Below are 23,185 nucleotides of genomic sequence, written 5' to 3' on the forward strand. Positions count from 1 at the left end.
TCTCCACAATTTATAAATACCCCGTGCAGCTCCCCGAAAAATAAAAACATATGTGACTGCTACATTGTGTGACCATGGAAATACTGCGGCTGCCCTATAATTGCTAGTGGCTGTAGATTTTGGAGACCCCACGGCCGCCGTGGCAAATATGACTTAGGCCTTAGGAATGGGGAAGGAGGGAGAAATACTGTGGGTTTCTATGTTGTGTGAGGGAGATGTGTGAGTGTGATGAAAAATGCCATGCAGAGTGGTGTAAGCGGAAGATGTGAGGTGCGAATCGGTGGTTCGCTCTGAAAAAAACAGTTGGCCGGGGCTTGCCCATGCCAATTGCTCTTGTGCATCCACAGCAGATGAGAGATATATGGTAGAGAACGATGCGTAAGTGAAAGACCCTATTGGAGTAGTTTGAGAATCTCTAAGTGTAATGGTTGCTGCTGAATGCAGCCAAACTGAGCATCTATGAAATAAGAAGAGCCCCGGCTTGTAGTAGTCTCTCGTTCTGATTCTGTGCTTGACCATGCTGATTCGTGGTGTTACTCACTTGGCACTGAAGCTGGCCCTCTTTGTGCCATCTGCTGCTGCCTGCTTCCTCAGTGAGGTCTGAAGTCTGGCGCAGTCTGCTCCACCCAGCGAGGTCTGGCGTCTGGCGATATCTCACCCCTGTCGATATCTGGCGATATCTGACTGAATTCACTCCTTTTATGAACCCTGGGTGAGTGAGTTGCTTAGAGTTGGATCAAATGGGGCTGTTAGTGATTTCCAGCTTCTCTAATGGCCCACAGTGGTCATTCCACACTGTAGCCATGCCCTGCCAGGCCCCAAAACCAAAAAATGGCCTTAGTCACTTACTGACCTGGCCATGCATGGCCATGGCCTGGTCAGTAACTTACTGGCCTGGCCATGTAAGGACTTACTGGCCTGGCCATGCAACTCCAAGATTAACATGGGTCCAGGGTTTATGGAAGCACAAACTGGCCCCGAATGTTTGCTGGCCTCCATTGAAATGCAATTTTGGGAAATCCCAGCGCTACGTGTACGTCCTCGAATGAACTCCAGTGTACGTTCGCGCTTCGAGTTATGCCCTAAAACAACCCAACTCTTATTCCCTCAGCATCCTTTGAGGCTGTGGTGAGTGTTCGAAGAATAGGTGGCAGTTGCGGCAGTTGTAGAAAGGTAGGAGTACATTGTGCCATTTGTAGTGAAGAGATTGTAATGTGGAGTTGTGGCGGAGAGGTAGGTGGACGCTTGTAATGGTGGCATCTGTAGTGAAGAGGGTGATGTTTGTAAATGCGGCATTTGTCGTGAAGATGTGGATGTAAGTTGTTGTGGGTATTTTTGGGAGACATGTGGAGTGGTTGTGGTGAGTGTTGTAACGTCACGGTGAGTAAAATGAAGATCTGAAGTGAGATGGCAGTTGGTAATTGACGCACATTTTTGAATGGAATTGTCGTGCAGATGCATACGAGGTGCTTGCTGTGCTGCTCACTTGGTTCTTAGTGTGTGTGTGTGTGTGTGTGTGTGTGTGTGTGTGTGTGTGTGTGTGTGTGTGTGTGTGTGTGTGTGTGCTTGGGTTGTTCATGAGGGAGACAAAGTGGGGCAGAGTGGAAGAAAAGCAAGGATTGAAGATTGGAGACATAACTAAAAGAGCCCTATGCAACGCATCTCTTCAATTTCCCACCAGACACGTGGAAAGGACTAACTAAACAAATACTAAAGAAATAACTGCCTGGGGATCACTATATGTTGTGTCCCATTGCCTCAGAGGAGTTCTGTTTTACAGAAATGTAGCAATATAGTAAGAAACATACACACACACACACACACACACACACACACACACACACACACACACACACACACACACACACACACACACACACACGCAGAAGACATTTGCAGGAAAGTTAATCATCACCAAGTCCAGAAGGGGGGATTTGCCATTGGGAGAAATCTGGGTTGGAAAGTTTACAGGTCGAGTCAGTCCCATCATCCCATAGATTCACAAAAGTCCGTTGCTGAAGTGCCATGGCTGGTGGGAGATGTACCAACACCTAGCCAAGTTGCATGGTGACAACTGAAATCATCACATAAAAGGAAGAGAGAGTTGGGATGGGTGGTTAAAAGTTTGTTCATGTTGGCTGAGAGAGATGTAGATGGAGTTGTTACTGTTCACAACTCAAAGATGAACAAGAGGTGGAAGTGCAGGGGAAGTTGTAGCCAGAGGTAATCCTGGTGGTTGTGAGGTGTAAGATCAATACAAGGGCTGTGAGAAATTGAATTCTTCATGTAAAGTGCAACTACACCGCTGGAGCGTATACCAAGGAAAGATTCCTGGGAATATACCAAGGATTAAAACAAGATAGCAAAGGTTGAATATACTTCACATTGGGCAATAAGGGGAAAGACCTTCAATGATAAAGAAACACTGCAATCAATGTAACACAAGGCATGGTTGAAAAGCACATATACATGGAATCAAGTGCATTCCATTTTTAAAGATTCACATCATAAACAGATTATAGCAATTGATGTCAGAAAAGTGAAAGACAAAAAACTTATATTGGAATTCATATTCTTGAAGTAATTTTGGACAAATCAACATGTGAATATTTAAAAGAAGTTCAAAACGAAATGGTATTACTCATTTAAACAAAGGCAAACATAACAAAGCATTAATATCTAAAGCATTCGACAATCGTATACTTTTGGAAGAATCACAATTACAAAGTGGATGTTATAATTTTTACAAGACATACAGATTACCCTTCATTAGGTGGATCCCCAAAATGCATAATAATCCATGCAAGAGGAGGACCATCATCACAGGGAGAGAAGGCAGTTTCACATCGATGCCAACACTCAATATAGAAGTATTATATAAGTTGAAACAAATTTTCAATCACATAAAAATTTATCATAAAAAGCAAGGTTATATATTTTGATGTTAACACATACTGGATCATAGATAACTCCCAAACCTGTAAATTGATCGCATAATCAACATCTATACTAATAAATGTCAGAGAGTCAGTGTGTCAGTCAGTCAAGTCAGTGTGTATGTGTGTCCTCCATAACTCCAAAACCATGTAACCTCGCAGCCTGAAACTTTGCTTGCATACTTAGGGAACTCCAAGGGAGTGCAAGAGTGAAAATTGGGTGTTTGGGTTAATTAAAAAAAACCCTTTTGAAGATAATTCACGGCCTTATTTAATTATATCCTTCATCCGGCACATCCTCAGACACCTAACTCTCGTTGGGGGTCTGAGGGCGCTCCTCGGTTACCTCGCTGGGGTCTTAATTCGCCATTTTGTTCAGCCTGCTCAACAATGCCTTGAGTTGGAACAGGCAACAATGGTTTATTAATGATAAAGCGCTCAAAATATTTTTTTCCCACTTTCCTCGCTGATATCATTGAATATCTGATCTACATACCTACGAATCAATGCATACATCACTTTTATAATCACCATAGTTTTCCAATTTGGAACTTGGAGCAACTTCATGCATTCTTCGATGCTATTTTCCATGATCTACTCTAATTGACTAATTTAAGAATATAATAGAAATATAATTTGAGTTTGGAGGATCGGATCACATGGACGAAACTCGAAATCTGGAGTGAAATTTGAAAATGTGAAGAAATCGGTGATGGTTCGTTTTTTGCCATTACCAATCAGTTTGCTATCACTTGCAATGCCAGCCGTTCCTTATGAACCATATAATTGGAGTGCTTGCTTGAGGACTTAAGCGACTTTCCAAGAGCCCTACAGTCGATAGCAGTTCAGTTTGTGTCCCAATCGGGATGTACAGTCGGCAGTTGCTCCAAGGTAGAACTATGTATGAGTAGATTTGGACCTGTAAAGGAACTCTCCGTGGGTGTGTGTGCATGCCTGGTTACTGGTGCTGTGGTAGCAAAGTTTCATCCCATATGGTATGATGAAGATGATGGGTGGTGGATGTTTTAACTTTTAACCTTATCAGCGTACGACCAATCACGTTTTCCTTTCTCCTCGTGACTGTTTCTAAAGTAATTGGTTATTTCATATGAATCGTTGTGCTTTACAAAGGTTATGTGCTTTCTCTTTGTGAGTTTCAAATCAAAATACATTTGCTAATACCCGATTTCTGAGCCGTTTGGTGAATTAACATGTTTTCTAAATTACCGAGCCAATTTTTATCCACCCTTCAAATGACGATTGTCAGCTGTTTAAAAGATTAATGGTAATGCATATCTCCTTGAAACGTTTATAATGCAACTTTGTTTTTTTAATTTGTGTGCTGAAATTCCCCCAAAACAATGGTGAAAGCCAGTGAAGGTGTTTGGGTTGGAAAAGTACGTACTATAGTCAGTAAATCACATTGACTCCAATCTGTTGATTCCCCAAAATTGCGAATATCGGCCAAGCACGAATATATATAGTAGTGTGTGTGTGTATGTGTGTGTGTGTGTGTGTGTGTGTGTGTGTGTGTGTGTGTGTGTGTGTGTGTGTGTGTGTGTGTGTGTGTGTGTGTGTGTGTGTGTGTGTGTGTGTGTGTGTGTGTGTGTGTGTGTGTGTGTGTTGTTCATAAAGCATAACATTTTCTCTCAGCTGACTCCCCTCCCCACCCCTCTCTGTGTCCCATCCTTGCTACGCCCCTTCCTAACACAGTGCAGCACCCAACCACGCATCTCTCTCCCTGTCGCTCCCTGTCTCTCTCTCTGTCTCCAGACATGTCCAGGTGGTGATTACGTCTGGGCGGTGCTTGTCTCTGGACGTGTCTGTGTTTGTCTCTGGACGTGCCCCCAGAAAACGATGCAGCCAAGCAGCCACAGGTGACATACAAATAAATGAAAAACCAATGTCACCCACAGGGTGACCCGTATCTTGCCAAAAGGTGACCACGTGTGACTTCTTTAAGGTCACACTGAGGTGAACAGAGCTGCTATCCACTAGGAGCGACTCCTTGAGGAATATCTGCCTACGAGAGATTCCGATGAGAATCGTTCTACAGAGTAACAATGAAAAATATGCGTTTGCCTCATAACGTCACCAAATGACGTCATAATGTCTCAAGCTTGACATATCTAGAAAGCACTCATCGAGGTGTTCAATTTGAGGTACTACACGATATGGTTCCTAAAACTTGAAAATTTGACCTTGGGGTCAAATATGTTTGACCTGAGGCGCCAATCATGAAAGTCAAGGCCAATCACCACCAAAAATTAATCAACTGAGCGCCAGACGATGAACTATATTCCCATGAAGTTTGAAGACGATCCGATCAAAATTACTCAAAAAATAAGGGTTTCGTCGACTCCCCTGATTTGCGACAAAGTGACCTTGACCTTTGACCTTGACGTTCAAAATTTTATGCGCTGAAAGGGACCTCTATAGGCCTCTGATATGAGAAGTTACAAAAATTTCCAATGATAACTGTGCTCTGCAGAGTGATTTATACATGATTACAGACCAATTAAAAAAAAAAACATATGAAGGTCAAGGCCAATCGCCACCAAAAATTAATTAGCTGAACACCAGACCATGAACTATATTCCCATTAAGTTTGAAGACGATCCGATCAAAATTACTCAAAAAATAAGGGTTTCGTCGACTCCCCTGATTTGCGACAAAGTGACCTTGACCTTTGACCTTGACGTTCAAAATTTTATGCGCTGAAAGGGACCTCTATAGGCCTCTGATATGCGAAGTTACAAAAAATTCCAATGATAACTGTGCTCTGCAGAATTTTTTATACGTGATTACAGACAAACAAACAAAAAATAAAATAAAATAAACATACAAGCTGACTAACATATCTTGCAAAAACTTCGTTTTGGCAAGATAATAAAACGTTAAAATATGTTGGGCCCATTATAACATCAGATGGAAAAATAACAAAAGGCGTAAGAAGAAGAATGGCATGAGCTGTGATCGCCAACAATACATCACATTTGTTGAAAAGGAAGGGATGTATTCGAGGAGGTAAAAATGAAGATACTGTACTCAATGCAATGGTTAAACCAATTTGGACATATATATATATATATATATATATATATATATATATATATATATATATATATATATATATATATATATATATATATATATATATATATATATATATATATATATATATATCATCTGTTGGAACTTTTATAAAAGCATAGGAGATAAAACTAAATTACTTTGAAATGCACTTGTTGATAAACACGTTAAAGATAAAATGGTATGATTGTGTGAGAAACTGGAATGGCACTTGGTAGATCGCATACTTCCACCAGGCTGAACAACTTACGTTTTGTATCCCAATGATGTGCCGGATCTGCATCCAGACCTGAACCAAAATCACATTGGCTTGTTCTCATCCCCTGTCCATCAGCTGTCGATCATCCACCAGGTTTCATCATAATCTGCCCACAACGTTTTGAAATATCATGCTATGTATCGTTTTTGGCTCCATCTCAATGATGAAGAATCACTTGAAAAAAATTAAAAATTATTGTATCCGGATCCGGATCTTCACCAAAATCTCATCAATTCGTCCTTGTCACACCCATCCTGTCCACCAAATTTTGTTTGTATCCATCCATAACTTTTTGACATATCTTGTTCACAGACAAACAGACAGGGGTGAAAACATAACCTCCCTCCTTCTGCCTTCGACGGTGGATGTAATGAAGATATGAAAGAATGAAAAAGTTCTCGTGAGTGCGCAAATACATAAACATAGACTGAAAACAATATACCAAAGCAAGATTACCATAAGAAGGGCAGTTGATAGACAAATAACCAGATGGAAGGAAACAGTGCAGAAAGATCTAATGGAAGTTGTAATTACTATGGACAAAGTACATCTCACCCAACATAGGAAAAGATGGAGAGTTGTGGTCGAGGCCTTGTGCTGCATAGCAGTGGGAACATAATATAAGGATAAAGAGGGTTTGCTAACCGAGATGCAATAAAACTTCATTGCGCAAATATTCTATCTATTCCAGCAAGCAACATTCCTCTTTAAAGTGATTCTGCAGCACAGTTGCAGGCATAATAATAATAATAATAATAACAACAACAATAACAGTGGGGAGTGCCACCCACAACACATAACTCATCAGTAGATTTAAACAAACACTTCATTTTGATTCTGGGTCGGGCCTGGATGGCATCATTGCCAGCGTCCTAAAATCCTATTCTGCCAAATAGGCCAAATAGAGGTGAGGAGACCCAGTGCAAATGATAGGTTAAACAGAGCAGAAATATTTTCTTTCAATTCTGTTCAACCTATAATCTGCACTGGGTCACCGACAATCTATTTGGAGGTCAGCCAAAATCACTGCATTACACAAAAAGAGCAAAACAACATATCCTCTTCACTACAGGCCCTTTAGTTTGGTGTCTGCAAAGCACCAAGCAGACAGTTTATAGCTGCATTGGAAATCAAACCCAGACTAAACTTACCAAATGCGAGTAACTGACCTACACCATTCATGTCTGGAGATTAAAGTTCAATAAAAAGGGCCAAGTGTTAACAATCCAATTTCATTCAATTTTTATTCCATCAAAACAATTTGTTGTGTTTGTGGCTGACAGGGGGCAGTAGTTAAAGGCCTCCGATACTGTTTGTGTTCAGGTAGTACTGAGAACATCTTGGAGCACTGTATTAAGTACATGTGGTTGGGATAAGTTGTCTGCATCTTGGCCATGAGGGGATGGGCGCTGTCTGATTTGGAATAGCTAGGTACAATGTGAAGGTGTCTCATCCCTTTTGCTTCCTTCTTTAAACTGGGAAAGGCTAGTTGAGGGGTTTGCGTACATTTCCCTTCACATACTAGGAAAGGAGGGGGAGGGGTGGCCATTCCCAGCTGTCCATCAGCATGTGGAAGGTAGGCATTGAACCTTCCCGGTCCATGATTGGTAGAACTTTCCAAGTCAGTGACTGGTCCAGTGTACCCAGGGCAGAGAGACCCCTTTGACCGGATTGGTTTGCCTAGTCGGAGGGAAAGATGAGGGGGAGAGACTTTTGGTAGGGTAGGAAATGCATGTAGAACATTGCTCCCAACAGGATTTTTTTTCTCTTGGACTCAAAGCCCTTGCCACTGGGACAACGTTTGCTTGCTTGGACAGCTCTTGCTTTGGAACAGATCCTGCCTTTCGGACAGCTATTGCCTCTCAGACACAGCTTGGTCTCACAGGGACACAGTGAGACTGGTCTGGAACAGCTTCAAGCTTCACTCACTTCTGTTTCTGGTCGAGTGTTTTGCTCCCACTGCCGACACACACTCACTCATCTGTGTTTCTTCCTCCTGTGCTTTCCACTCTTTGCCAAGTTTATGTGCATGACTGTGGGTGTGTCGTCCCATAGGTGATTAGTTTTTACTGTGTAATAATTGCATGCATCATATTTCCGTGATTTTCTTCCTTATCTTATGTGCAATCAATTATTTAATTATTGAGAGACCTTGTGCACCTCATTTTCATGCCATTTTGCTGCATTGGCATTTGTGTTTGTTTGGCATCTCTGGAGGTGAAATTGTTTCCAATCCCGGATCTATAACCAGCATGGTATTAGACCCTGCCGGACTCCAGGCTGATGTTCACCTGCCAATGCATTGGTCTGTCTAAAATCTTATTAGCTCAGCTGTTCTTAGAGCTAACCTCCAGTGCGGTCAGCAAACGCTTTCATTGCGGTGACCAGGTGGTTGCCATCCACACTACACATCCTTCAATTAACTTGCAATTGATTACTGGCTTTGACACCAATACAATTTTTTATTACAAACCCGAGGCATCAAAAAGATGCATACAGTAAGTATATTGAACAAACAGTTTCAAATTGAGGACCTCACTGCCACTGGAGCATTTTAATTGCATCAGATGTGGCAATAAATGCGAATTTTAGCTCCAGGCTTGCTGGCTCGATGACAGAAGACGCCATTTGCATTTTGCCATCTCCATCCCAACCCCGTTTAGAATCCCATGCGAGAATGGGCAACTTGATAGTTCAAACAATTATCGACAATTCAATTAACTACAACATTTTCAAAAAGACATTTCACAAAATGGCTGGAAAACTGTTCTCATTTTCTGGTATGTGCTCCATCAAGTCTTAAATTATACATCCTCTGTATCTCAATCATCACTGGAGAGACAACCTTTGGGAAAGGGTGGGGCACTGCATCAGCTGCTGAGCCACGAGCGCAATTGTGCCAAAGATTAATGATTGATACAACCAGCAGATCAGATGTGCATTCACTTTTTTTAAAAATTGCTTATTTTAAGCATAAACCTGATGTTCTTCATAAAATTGTTCCTTTAAATACAAAACGGCATTTATATTCTGTTTACCAGCTGAAACTCAGTGCTTCCTTTCATGCTAAAACCATCTTGAAAGGCTTTGCAAGCAACTGATTAGTGGGTTTGTTTCCCCTAAAGAGAACAAAGATGGACACTACATCAACAAAATATTAATCTATCATCGTTTTATATCCCCGCTCACCCCCCCCCCCCCAGACCAAAATAAAGGATGAAAACTGGAATGCCTTCCTTCCTGCTCAATTTTATGCAAAATTATGACAATAAAAAGAAAATGACAATTCAGATTTTTTTTCTTGACATTTCTGTATTATTTAAGAATCCAATTTTCCCAAAGAACTGCTCTTTCAGAAGGAAACTCACAGAAGGTCATGGAGCTGATGGCTTTAGTCGTGGGCCTGAATTCTTCTGTAATTCATCGAGATGAGAAAGCCTTTGGGGGGGGGGATGAGATCTCATTGGTTTGTCATGAAGACTGGCTGACATTTTCCTCCTTTGATTAAACCCGAAATGTTTTTTTTTTAATTTCACAATATTCTTTCAAATGTGGGAGTTGTTCACAAACGTACAAGATAATATTGTATTATTGAATGTTGAACAAAAACAATCAGATTTGTAGAAGACATGTTTTTTTTATTGCAACATCATGCAGCCTATGGCAAAGAAAAAAGAAATAGAGAAACAAAAGTTACGTTATAACCAAGATCGTCATAATTTTTGGGACGTGAAGACCTCTGATTATTATGTTAAAAATTTTTAGATTTTTCTTGTCCAGAAAGCCATAGCCCGTTCTAATACAATAATCCTGCCTTACTGAAAGGTAGGAATGCAGCATTAAAAAAAAATCATTCACATATTTTTCATGCAATTTAACTTTTCAAGTGTGCAGCCAAGTAAGAATCGGAAATGTTTATCTGGACGTCAGTTGTTAGTACCTAACAGCCTCAATTGTTTCTCGCAAAGGAAATTAAAAAAATGTGTTCAACTTTGAAAAAAGCGATACAGTTGTGGCTTCATAACAAATATTGATGAAAGTGAAACATGCATAATTTAAAGCAATAAATAACCAAGTTTAAACTGCTTAGTTGACATCCCACGAGTTGGTCTAATAGTTGAATGAGGCTGCTATAATACAAGGATATATGAATACCGCATGAATGAGAAGACGGATGAGTTATATGGCCAAACTGTGGATGAGTAGACATTTCACACAAAGAGAGATCCAACAATGCAGCTCTGCTAAATTGACTTCTGGTTTGGGGTTTGCTGCATGCTCCTCAATCTTCTAGTTCATCAAAGCTCAGCTTACCAGACACATTTCGTTTTACTGTTTTATTTTCATCCCTGTGTTGCCAGACATGTTGTCATCCAATTTTTCTGTGCAAAACTGTAACTTGTTGTGTTGATGTCTTCAATTTCTGTCCCTGGTAAAGTCTGGCCTACTTGTGAAGGGCTGGGCTAGTCAGATTGTTGCTTCTGCCTCTGTTTTTGATTGCATGTGCATCATTTTCACAACTTTTGTCCCAGATATTGTTGCTTGTGATCCCTCAGCTTAATCTTTTTCCCCTCATCACTCACAAAAAACCCTCTTCTTTACTTCAAAAAAACAAATAAAAAACACCAACATCAAAAAAACCCAAATACCGAACTGAATCTCTCATGCAGTTACTCCTTCATTTCCCATCCCTTCTCGTTTTGAATATCCCAAAACTAAATCGTCACTGAATAAAAACGTTTCTCTTTGTGAATTCCCTAAAACCTCTTCACTCCTCAGCGCTCAGTTCATCCAGTCTCCTCTTGTAGCTACAGCACCGTTTTCCTCCACGCCTTCAACTAAAAACGTTTTTACCACCCCACACAATTGAAATGTTGCTGTATATCCAGTTTAGAAATCCTGAGATATCCATATTGCAGAGATGTTCAGATGACAACAAATTGTCCTTCACATCCATTCATGGTGTCAAACCCATCCATGTCAGTACCCTCCCCCCATCTGCTTTGCCTTTATCCCACCCCCTCTCATCTTACACCACGTCCCATCCTCTGTCAGCTTCATCCGTGTCGCATCCCCTATCAGCTTCACCCGCGTCCCATCTCCTCTCAGCTTCACCCGCATCCCATCCCACCTCAGCTTCACCCACGTCCCGTCCCCTCTCAGCTTCACCCGTGCCGCATCCCCTCTCAGCTTCACCCGCGTCCCATCCCCTCTCAGCTTCACCCGCATCCCAACCCACCTCAGCTTCACCCGTGTCCCATCCCCTCTCAGCTTCATCCGCGTCCCGTCCCCTCTCAGCTTCACCCGCGTCGCATTCCCTCTCAGCTTCACCCGCGTCCCATCCCCTCTCAGCTTCACCCGCGTCCCGTCCCCTCTCAGCTTTACCCGCGTCCCGTCCCCTCTCAGCTTTACCCGCGTCCCGTCCCCTCTCAGCTTCACCGCATCCCATCCCCTCTCAGCTTCACCGGCGTCCCATCCCCTCTCAGCTTCACCCGCATCCCATCCCCTCTCAGCTTCCCTGCATCATATCCACTCCTGGCTTCCCCCACATCACATCCCCTCTCAGCTCCCCCTGCACCCCATCCCCTTCTCAGCTCCCCCTGCGTCCCATCCCCTCTCAGTTCCCCCTGCGTCCCATCACCTCTCAGCTCCCCCTGCACCCCATCCCCTCTCAGCTTCCCCCGCGTCCCATCCCCTCTCAGATTCATCCACGTCCCGTCCCCTCTCAGCTACCTCCATGGCCCATCCCCTCTCAACCTCGCCCGTGTCCCATCCCCTCTCAGCTTCCCTGCATCATCTCCACTCCTGGCTTCCCCACATCACATCCCCTCTCAGCTCCTCCTGCACCCCATCCCCTCTCAGCTGCCCCCTGCGTCCCATCCTCTCTCAGCTCCCCCTGCGTCCCATAACCTCTCAGCTCCCCTGCACCCCATCCCCTCTCAGCTCCCCCTGCACCCCATCCCCTCTCAGCTCCCCCTGCATCCCATCCCCACTCAGCTTCCCCTGTGTCTCTTCCCCTCTCAGCTTCCCCCACATCCCACCTCCTCTCAACTTCCACACACCACCAACTTCACCAGCCCTGCAACCCTCCCAGCTTTACCCCAGTCCCCGCACACCCAAAGCTTTTCCCCAGCCTCCACCCCTGACACCCACAGCTTAATCGCAGCCACCCCCCCCCACACCAAATCAATTTAGGGCCAGATCATTAATTCAGAACCAGAAAACAACATCTGTCAAACCTTAAGAATGAACTTTCAATTTGTCTCCCTCCTTTAAAACTAGGTGGCACCTTGTTAAATTTGTCGCTGAAGTGTGCTCTCCCTCCATCCCTTCCTTCTCTTCAAATGGCACCACAGCCGGCTCCGCTTGTAATATGGCTGAATGCCTCAAGATCCTGAGTCCCCACCCCTTGCTCTCTTTTCCCATCCTTTCCAGTCACACGCAACTGCTCCTGGACTCTGTTTTTGCACCTGAGAAGGTGGAGAAGTTTCTGGCAACCCCCAACTCTGAATTTTCTACTGGATCGGATGGCATCAGCTCACGTGTCCCAAAAACCTGCTCTGCTACTCATGCACTTCCACTTTCTCTTTGCCCTTTTCACCCTATCATTTGCACTTGGTCATATTCCATCTGCTTGGAAGTCAGACAAACATTACCGCTTTAAATAAACATGGTGCAAAAGCTGGGCCCCTTAAATAAAGACCTATTATAGCATATTTCCAATCAACAGCAAGGTAATGGCATCCACAAATGCAGGTGACCATCTGAGATCAATTCAGATTCAGACCAGGTCAGTCCACCTTGGACCTGCTGCTTCTACTCTCCCAGCAATGGATGGAGGCCCTCAATGCAGACATGAGATCAGGGCCGTCCAGATATTCTTGAGCTTTCGATAAAGTCTGGCATCCCGCATTGCTCTCCAAACTCTGCTGCAGCATCCAAGACCAACTCCACTCTTGGGTTACAGACATCCTCCACTATCATTGCCAACATGCGGCACTCAATGGAATTCTTTCAGTGCCTCTCCCTGTCAAGGCTGGAATGCACATAGGCAGCGTTTTCAGCCCCATCCTATTCCTAATCCTCATCAACGATCTCTCGGACTCTCTGGGGCAAATCCTCTTTATCTCTTTGCTGATGACTCCACGCTCTGCCATGATATCCCCTATCCTTCAGATAGACAGGCAGCAGCCTCTTCCCTCTCTTTTGACATTGACAATAATCACAGAATGGTCAAACACTTGGAATATGTATATTAATCCCTATATATATATATATATATATATATATATATATATATATATATATATATATATATATATATATATATATATATCTCTGTCTCTGTCTCTGTCTCTGTCTCTGTCTCTGTCTCTGTCTCTGTCTCTGTCTCTGTCTCTGTCTCTGTCTCTTTCTCTGTCTCTTTCTCTGTCTCTTTCTCTGTCTCTCTCTCTCTCTCTCTCTCTCTCTCTCTCTCTCTCTCTCTCTCTCTCTCTCTCTCTCTCTCTCTCTCTCTCTCTCTCTCTCTCTCTCTCTCTCTCTCTCTCTCTCTCTCTCTCTCTCTCTCTCTCTCTCTCTCTCTCTCTCTCTCTCTCTCTCTCTCTCTCTCTCTCTCTCTCTCTCTCTCCACAGCTGTTGCTCGCTTGGCACGTGCGTGCAATCGCGAAGACCTGTTGCTCAGTTCCTGGCGGTACGCGCGGAGCCTGTGTTGCTTTCTCCTTTCCCTGTTCTCATCGTCTAAATGTTTTAGTTTTCGTTTTCTCTTGACCCCTTTCTCCTTGTTTTCTCTTTTCCATTGAGCGAGAGAGAGAAAGAGAGCGCGCACGGTAGGTGGAGTTCGGGTTTCTCAGAACCCCTCCCGGTTTTGAGGCCTGGTTTCCATCCGACGTGTTTTGTTAGTTTTTGCCATCGCTTTGGCTCCTTTAAACGATTCTTAGACCGCGTCCATATTATTATCATTAGTATTATTATTCTTTTCCTCCATTCTCCAGCTTCGCTTGTGTATTGGTTTTTATTATTATTATTATTATTATTATTATTATTATTACTTTTTTTTTTTTTTCCCTGCGGCATTGAGTGTTATTGCGCCTAAATCATGGCGACCGTTGAGCTGTTAGAGTCTTTAAGTCGGAAAAATGGGTTTTCGTGTACGCCACCACCCGAAATCTCAGTTGAAAAAGTTGTTTTGTGTGTCGGAAAATTAATCGGCATGCATAGTGTAATAGCTGCATCGAGAATGAATCAGCATGTTGTTATGTTCGTCGCTAAAGAGGAAATGGTGGCGCAGCTTGTGGAGTCAGGACTGACTGTGGAGCCGGATATATTCCTCTTCATATCACCCCTCGATGTTCCATCGATGAAGGTACTCCTGTCAAATATTCCTCCCTTCATAAAAAACGAGCAGGTGAAGGCTGCTTTAGAACAGTATGGCACTGTGGTTTCAAAAATAACTTTCATTCCTGTTCGTTTTAAGGACCACAGTACAAAACATATTCTTTCCTTTCGACGTCAACTATTTATTATTCCGAAGCCAAACATTCGTGAGCTTGACGTGATGTTAAAAATTGAACATGAAAAGTTTACTTACCGCATCTTTGCCTCATCACAGACTTTAGTGTGTTACAAATGTGGACAGTGTGGTCACATGAAAAATGAATGCCCAAGGGGCATTGAAAAATAATCAAGTAAAGTTGAAAATGTAAATGAACCTGAGGTCATTGGGGTGTCTACTGAGGCAGGGGAAAACTCTGAAAATCAAACAAATGGAAAAAATGAGTCTGGTTGGGTGACACGAGGAAAACGAAGGCACCAAAGTGCAGTTTTAGTCGAACCTTCTTCATACGCGGAAGCGGTCGCTGTGAAGAGGGTTTCACTCAATCGGAAAGAGAGTAACCAAAATCCTTCAGATGTTTATGCCTGCCCTCTCACATGTGATGACGAGGAGACTATGGAGCTTCAAAACAAACCATCAGTCGATGTCCCAGGCAGAGACGAAACTTGTTCTGGACATACAGTAGGTAGTCATACACTGAAGCAGGATGTTCATGCGGAGATTGTGTCTAACACCGAAGAACCAACTGTTGAAACCATAGTCGTGCCTAATACCTCAGAACCAGCAGTTCAGACTACAGTAGAGCCTAATAACTCAGAGCCATCTGTCCAAACTATAGTTGTGCCTAACACCACAGAACAATCTCACCAAACTGCAATTGCACCGAGTACCATAGAACTGCCTGTCACATCTACAGCCACACCCATTACCTCAGTGACTTTGAAGCAGACACCTGAAAAGTTAGAAGGAAATCTGCTTCCTGAGGATTCCTTTTTCGTGAAACCATTTCCAATGTCTGCTATATCTGTAAAGAAAAAGGATGCTGAATTTGAACACGAGTCGTGTGATTCCGATGATACTTGTTCAATATCAGATTCTTCTGAGTTGGATGGTGCAGCTGGAGATTCACAAGACCACAAGGGCTTAAATTCCCCTGCTCCTGCGAAGGTGATCAAGTTCCTCCATAACACCTTTCGGAAAAAAATTAAACTAACAGATTTCTTTCCAGAACTCGATAAATTTATGCTTACCGCATCCCTTATTACTAAAAATCCGGCAGCCTATGGCGCCAATGAATCCCACGTACACAGATTGAGGAAATATGTAACTCTGGCAAGGAAAGAACTTCAGTAACCAGTACCCACCTTTAAAATACTAAAATGGTTCTGTCTCTTGCTTGTTTAAACATAAAAAAAAATTGTAAAATATTTTTTTCTACCTTTATAAATACCCTCTTGTTTGTTATAATATATTTTGTTTGCTTGCTGTGAAAAACAGTTAAGTGTTGTGCTGACGCCTTTGTCTCATTGGTGAGACACCTTTTTATACTTTTTTAATAAAAGAATATAAAATCTCTATATATATATATATATATATATATATATATATATATATATATATATATATATATATCTCTCTCTCTCTCTCTTTTTGAGCGCGGCTGTGCCGCTGATGCAGTGTCCCCCTTATTCTGGACTTATTATTCTTCTTATTATTATTATTCTTATTCTGGACAGGACACCACTCTGACTCAGGATACTCGAATGGCAAAATCATCCCAGCAAGCTGGTACTCATTTTGCCGACCTCGGAAAGATGACAGGCTGAGTCAACCCCATCTGGTATTAATTCATCGGCCAAGCAGGATTTGAACTAGGGATGCTAGGATCCCAAAACCGCCATCCCAATCATTAAGCCAACACTAGGTATGTTGACACAACTCCCCCCTCCAAATTTTGCTTCTGTATTCAATTTATCCACCCCCTGCATTCCCCCCTACTCTTCAACCTTACCTGAGCATCCCTTGTTGTCCGTCTCCATATATTTTCTGCCTCTGTCCTATTATTGGCATTTCCCTTTCTCTCTCTCTGCTGTTCCTTTTGTTTTGTAGCATTCTGATCCGTTCTCTGTTCTAGCTCTTCCAAGAGCCTTGACTCTGCATACAATAAATAACTAAATAAATAAATAAAAAGCCACCAAACTCGTGGTCTATTTCAACCAGAAACATGGAACTAAAATTAAACTACAACTACTACAACAATGTAACAGCCCCAATTATGTCGACCTTCCGATGGGGTCGACCGGGAATGGCTTTTGTCCCGTCTTTTCGGAACCTGTTGGCCAGTCCTTACATTCGACTGAAGCTGGAAGCATTTGGAATCTTGTTCATTGCGCTGGTGATAACTCACCTTCTCTTCAGGAAAAACACCGTGGGATATTCACCATCCACCAGATAATGATTGCTGATGGGACACCCAGCTTAATATCCATCCGTTGGATGGCACAATTTGTGTTGCAATGCCCTGCCTGCGAAGCATAAACACAAATTTACAATCATGGCGAGAATCAAACACAGACTAGATATCTCAAAGGTAGATAAATACACTAACTCTGCACAATTCTGTCGGTCAGCCAGAATAACGAGTAAGGATTTGCAAACCTGAGATGTGCAAGACCCTTGTCTTTGTTGAAAACATGTCAACAATGCAGAATGGAATGTGGACCAATATGCTCATTACATCGAATAAATATATGAGCATGTTTAAGCTGGCTACATACTACGGAGGTGATTTAATGTGTGAATCTTGGGTTGTTTGTCATGGTTGCCAGGTCTTTACCCAAAAGGTATCTCAAGTTGACCTCACAATCAAGTGTTTATTGCATGAGTTTTGTCAACAAATAATTTATTTTGTCCAAATGCTACCCCATAATCGGAATCGAGATGGAAATTCTGCACTCCAGGAACATATTTGCCCTTAGGTGCGACCAAAAGGTGTTGACATTTCATTTATGTTTCTCATAATGTCCACAAGGGATTGAAATGCACATTTGGCAGACTCTTGAGTCTAATGCTTTGGTAGACTTGTCCGCTTCTCAACCATCAAAAAAGTAACTTATTGTTCATTTTTAAGTTCAATTTTACACTCTGGAATTGAAAACACAATATAGTATCAATCTGTTTGAAATTCGCTTTCGGTGACGCTTGATATTTGTGTCAATGTATGCTTATATCACAGACAGACGTGACAATCGAATGTGTTATTCACTCAAAAATAATCACTGGGGCTTCACAGGGATGAATCACCTCTGTATGTTACAGGCTTTTCTCAGTGATGTCTGCCCCATTGACAAGATGACTGCACGAGCAAATAATGTGCCAAACTGATTCGTGATTGATTTGCTGAGCATAGCATAAATCTACATTGATATCTTCCTTGACCAGCTCATTAAATGGCAATTCCCAGTCAAAACCCGATTGAAAATATGTCGGAGGAGTGTAACATCAGGCACATGTTTAAATTATTCAAGATTTTGAAAATGATAATTTGTGAAAAATATGCAAAACCTGCAACATATCTTCCACTGCTGGAAAGTAAACTCAATGAGAACATTTTTCAGTGATTTCATTAAGGTCTCATACTGAATGATCCTGGTATCAGGTAACTTTGTTGGCCCAGCTGTGATTGTATCGACAGGCAAATGTCCTTTTTCTGTAGCCCCTCAAGCTTTCTGAGAAGTTTTTACATATATCCCTTGATAGACAATTTAATTAGGAGATGTCAATGTACTAGGCAAAGATTAGTACATGAAAATGAAATCAACACAAAAATGTGGGATTGCAAACTGGGGTCGAAGCATCAGGATCAGCATGCGAAGAGGACGAACCCTTCATCAGAATGAAGAACAAGTCTTTCTGGTGACAATCTGTGAACACGGACACGGAGAATAATGTATGGAATCAACAAGACATTATTTTATTGAGTTATGTTCACCATAGTGAGAGGAAAAGAGAAGTTGACGTTTCGGGTGTTACCCTTTGTCGGAGCAAAAGTGACTGGAAATTAAAAACAAAATGTTACATTTTGTTGCATATTTCTATTTATGCTCTGATGAAGGGTTAATGGCCAAAACGTCAGGTTCTCCTTCCTTCCCACATCGGTTATCATACCTCAATCAATGTCCTGTTGATTTCATCCATTGTTCAACCCTTGGGCATTTTCTTTTTATACCGATGTTGAAGCTCATTGAATAACTGAACCAAAAGACCATAAAAAGTCAAATTAATGATGGAACAGGAGAAGAAAGCAGGTGGATGAGAATGCACAGGTACAGAAAAAGGAACAGGGGGTCATTGTTCAAAAAAGTACAGGTACTTATGGAAGAGAACATGAAACAGACTGCAGTCTTGAAGGACTGGAGGGAAGTCTCATGTGAAACAGACTCAACAAGCCACATCTCCAGATTAATAAAAAGAGAGGGGAAAAAAGGAGGGAGCACACAAAGATAAGATGTACAAGGTGTGCATTTCTAGAAGCACACGTCGAGTCTAAATGGACTGAGGATAACAGAAGTAGCAGAAGTGGAGAAGAAACTGAAGTTGGAAAAGTACTGGCATAGACGTGCTAAAGGATTGCAAGGTCTCTCGGCTCCTTGCAGCCAGCGAGAAGTAGATTCTGATACTCTCTGATGTGGGGAGGTGGGATGACAAGAAGCAATCACACCAGCCTAACCAAGGGAGTCATACTCCATGGCACTTCAGATGAGGGCCCCATACTCCACCATGAGCTGAGACCGACAAAGAACAGACAGACCTTCCTTATCAGGTCAGGTATGGGAGCATGTGCCAGAACAGCACGTCGCTGCGTCCACTTTCCGCCGGTACTCCAGGGGCCTCCGTCTGGCCATCCCCCAGGCAGATGCCAGGCCCATCCCCATCTCCTTGAGATGATGGTCAACGTGCTGCTACAACGAGGAATGTGGTCGGCCCACTGGCCTCCTCCACTCATGAGACACCCTCGCTGAGAGAATCTGGTGAGCAGGATCAGCATCAGGAAAACGAGCCACATGTCCATACAGCCACAACTGACGCTCACGGACTATGCAGGTAACAAATCTCATCCGAGTTTCTCTCAGCAACCGCTCGTTGGACACAAAATCCGACCAGCGCTAGCCAAGGATTCTCCGAAGAGACCTGGTACCAAACGAATCAAGTCTCCGTCTCAGATCCTTGGTCAGAGTCCAAGTCTCGCATCCATAGAGCAAGACTGGAAGTACCAAGGACCTGAAGACTCGGACTTTCGTCCTCCCGCACAGGTACCGGCAGCGCCACACCCCATGATCCAGTGAATCCATGACTCCCCAGGCCCGACCCAGACGTCTATTGACCTCTGACTCGCAGCCAGCAGAGACATGAATATCACTGCCAAGGTAAGTGAATCTCTCCACGACCTCAACATCCTCACCACAAACAGACACAGACAGGACAGCAGCATCCAAGATGTCACCGAAAGCCTGGATCTTAGTTTTGACCCAAGAAACCCGTAATCCCAGCGGCTCCGACTCCTCATTCAGCACCTCGAGGGCCCACAAAAGGATGTCTGAAGTCTCCGCAAAGATGACTACATCATCTGCAAAGTCAAGGTCCGAGATCTTGACATTCCCAAACGATGCACCGCAGCTAGATCTCTCCGACATCCTCCCTAAAATCCAGTCCATACAAGTGCTGAAAAGTGTGGGGGCAAGTACACATCCCTGACGAACTCCATTAACAACTGGAAATAAGTCAGAGATGGTACCACCACAGTTCACAGCACTCTCAGTACCAGAGTAGAGTTCAGACATCAGATCAATCAGTTTTGGTGGCACCCCACGAAGACCAAGAATCCTCCAGAGGACATCCCGATTCACTGAATCGAACGCTTTACAGAGATCAACATAGGCTGCAAGCAGCCCCTGCCGAAACTCTCGCCTGCGTTCGGTGAGGACACGAAGGGCAAGGATACGGTCAATCGTTGACCTCTTTGGTGTAAAAGCCTGACTGCTCTGAACGCTGGTGCTCAAGCAGATGGTGGCGAACCCTATCGAGAATTATCCGAGCAAAGACCTTGCCCGGCACTGAGAGCAGCGTCACCCCTCGGTAGTTATTGCAGTCTTGGCGATCACCCTTCCCTTTCCAGAGAGGGACAACAAGGCCCCTCTTCCAATCAGTTGGGATGATGCCTGTGTTCCAGACAGAGCACAGAACTGCATGCAACGGCACGAGTGCAGCATTTCCACCAGCCTTGAGAAGTTCAGCATAGATGCCACAGATCCCTGGAGCTTTGCCCCGTTTCAACTGGTTCACCGCAGCCCGTGTTTCCACAAGCGAAGGTGGACCACAGTTGATTCGAGGGTCAGCAACAGGGATTGTAACACCCTTGACGTCCAACTCGACAGCTGGGGGATCAGCCTGGTACAACCGCTCAAAGTAACCGGCCCAGCGGGCCTTCACTTCAGAATCCTCTGTCAAGAGCCTACCACTCTCCACTCGAACTGCAGTGCTCCGAGGGATGGGCTTGGATGAACGCAATGCGTGAATTCCCCTGTAAGCGGGACGAGAATCACCTGTCCACAGGTGATGCTCTACCCCCTCACAGATTCCTCGCACATAGGCCTCCTTGTCCACCCTCAGTGCACGTACAGTTTTACGCCCCAGCTCCCTGAAAAGCTCAGCTCTGCCATTCAGCCTGGCCCTGCGACTCTGGTCAATGGTATCCAGTGTCCCTTATGAGACAAAATTCTTCTTTGCCCTGCGGTGAGCTCCAAGACATCCACCGGCAACATCAAGGACGGTGGTCTTGAAGGCACTGCACAACTCTTCAGGACCCCCCAAAGCACCCAGACCCCCCAAGTGTCCACTCAGCCTGTCCGCGAACTCCTCAGCTACTCTCTCATCCCTGAGCTTGCCAACATCCAGCCTAGGCTGGGATGGTACCATTCTCCAGGATTTAAGGTGCAGCTTTAGAGTTGCTACAACAAGCCTGTGGTCAGTATTGAGGAACTGAGCACTCCGGTAGACCCTGCAGTTCTGGATCATCCTCCAACGACCGTCAATGTGGACATGGTCAATCTCCTTTGCCACACTGCCAGCGTTGGAATACCAAGTCCAGCGATGAGCTTGTGGGCGCTGAAACCATGAACCAGTCACCCTAAGTTCATGACTTCTTGCAAAGTCAAGGAACTTAGTGCTATTCTGGTTCATAGTTCCTGACCCATGGGGACCAACACACACCTCATAACCGTCCCTATCAGTTCCAGTCGATGCATTGAAATCCCCCAAGACTAGAAGTGTATCTCGTCTGGGGCACTGATAAACCACAGACTCGAGCGTGGCGTAGAATGCATCCTTCACGGTGAGATCACTCGCCTCAGTCAGAGCATAAACAGAGACCAGGGAAATGACACCCAAGGAGTGACGAATCCTTAATCTCATAATATGCTCGTTGACCGGTGTTACCTCAATTATCATTGGGGTCAGCTTATTGGACACAGCTACAGCAACTCCTTGGGTATGCTAACCATCAGAGCGACCAGACCAATAGTAGGTGTAACCACCCACCATTATCTCGCCGCAATCCGGTCTCCGAACCTCAGAGAGCTGCAATCCCGATGTCCAAACGCTTGAGCTCAGATGATAACAGAGAGAGGTGATCATCCTCTCTTAGGGATAGGACATTCCAGGCACCCACCCGAAGGGACCGCCTCAGGTTAAGCCAAGGAGACCGCCGTCTGGTTGGACGACACCTCAGCACCACTCCAACAACTCTCCCGCAATCTGACCCAGGGATGTTACCCCGTGGTTTCCCTCCTATCATCAAAGATCGGGGGTCCCGAAGGCTTTGCCCCAATCTTGTCATTCAGTGAGCTGCCCTGCGAAGGGAAGCTGCACAGGAGGTACTCCCACGGAGCGGGTTTTCAGATTTTTTTGCGTAATGAAGGGTTTTACGGTGGCCGGAGTGCAAATCCTGCCAACAACCTCCTAATGAAAGTAACCCAACTGCAGGAGGACGTCCGCAGACACAGTTGGGCACTAGATATGGATGGCCGTTGGCTCACAAGGAGCTCCTCCGCCCTTTGACAGGTTTTGTTTTTAATCCTGCTGGGTGTCCATATCCAAACACCCTCCTCACCAGAAAACCTGGTGGGGGAGACGGTTTAGTTGCCGACAACCCGACCATGGAACAGTTTAGTACAGGTTTACATGGTACCTGTAGCAGGTCACAGATCGAACCTGACCTGACCGAACCTGACCTGACCTGACATGGTACCTGACTGATCCTTATCAGCTTCCCTTCATTTGCCACTATTACATTGCTATCTGACTTCTGGGCAAGATTCATGCATCTGGTGTTTTTCATTTATTAACTTAAGCTTTTTTAACGGCACAATTTGTGTTATACAGAGAGGCCTTGCGAGGTATTGTGATATGGTGTTCTGATGTCACTTGCATAACAAAAACAAAACTATGTGCTGAGGTTTGAACTGCTCATTTGTGCAAACCATTTGATATTACTTTTCAAAGCAGTGT

General features: G+C 44.0%; 1 long non-coding RNA gene across 1 annotated transcript in view; it reads left to right on the forward strand.

Moving 5' to 3' along the window:
* Positions 1 to 14,363: 14,363 nt before the first annotated feature.
* Positions 14,364 to 23,185, forward strand: part of LOC147020410 (uncharacterized) — a 32,111-nt gene continuing 23,289 nt past the window's right edge. The window contains exons 1-2 of the long non-coding RNA XR_015061815.1: positions 14,364 to 14,650; positions 16,357 to 16,544. This is a non-coding gene — a long non-coding RNA (uncharacterized LOC147020410). The remainder of the gene's footprint in view (positions 14,651 to 16,356; positions 16,545 to 23,185) is intronic.

Source organism: Eptatretus burgeri, chromosome 9 (genome assembly GCF_056783735.1).
Source record: "Eptatretus burgeri isolate ZD-2024b chromosome 9, Ebu_testis_v1, whole genome shotgun sequence".
In the NCBI taxonomy this organism is placed as follows: domain Eukaryota; kingdom Metazoa; phylum Chordata; class Myxini; order Myxiniformes; family Myxinidae; genus Eptatretus; species Eptatretus burgeri.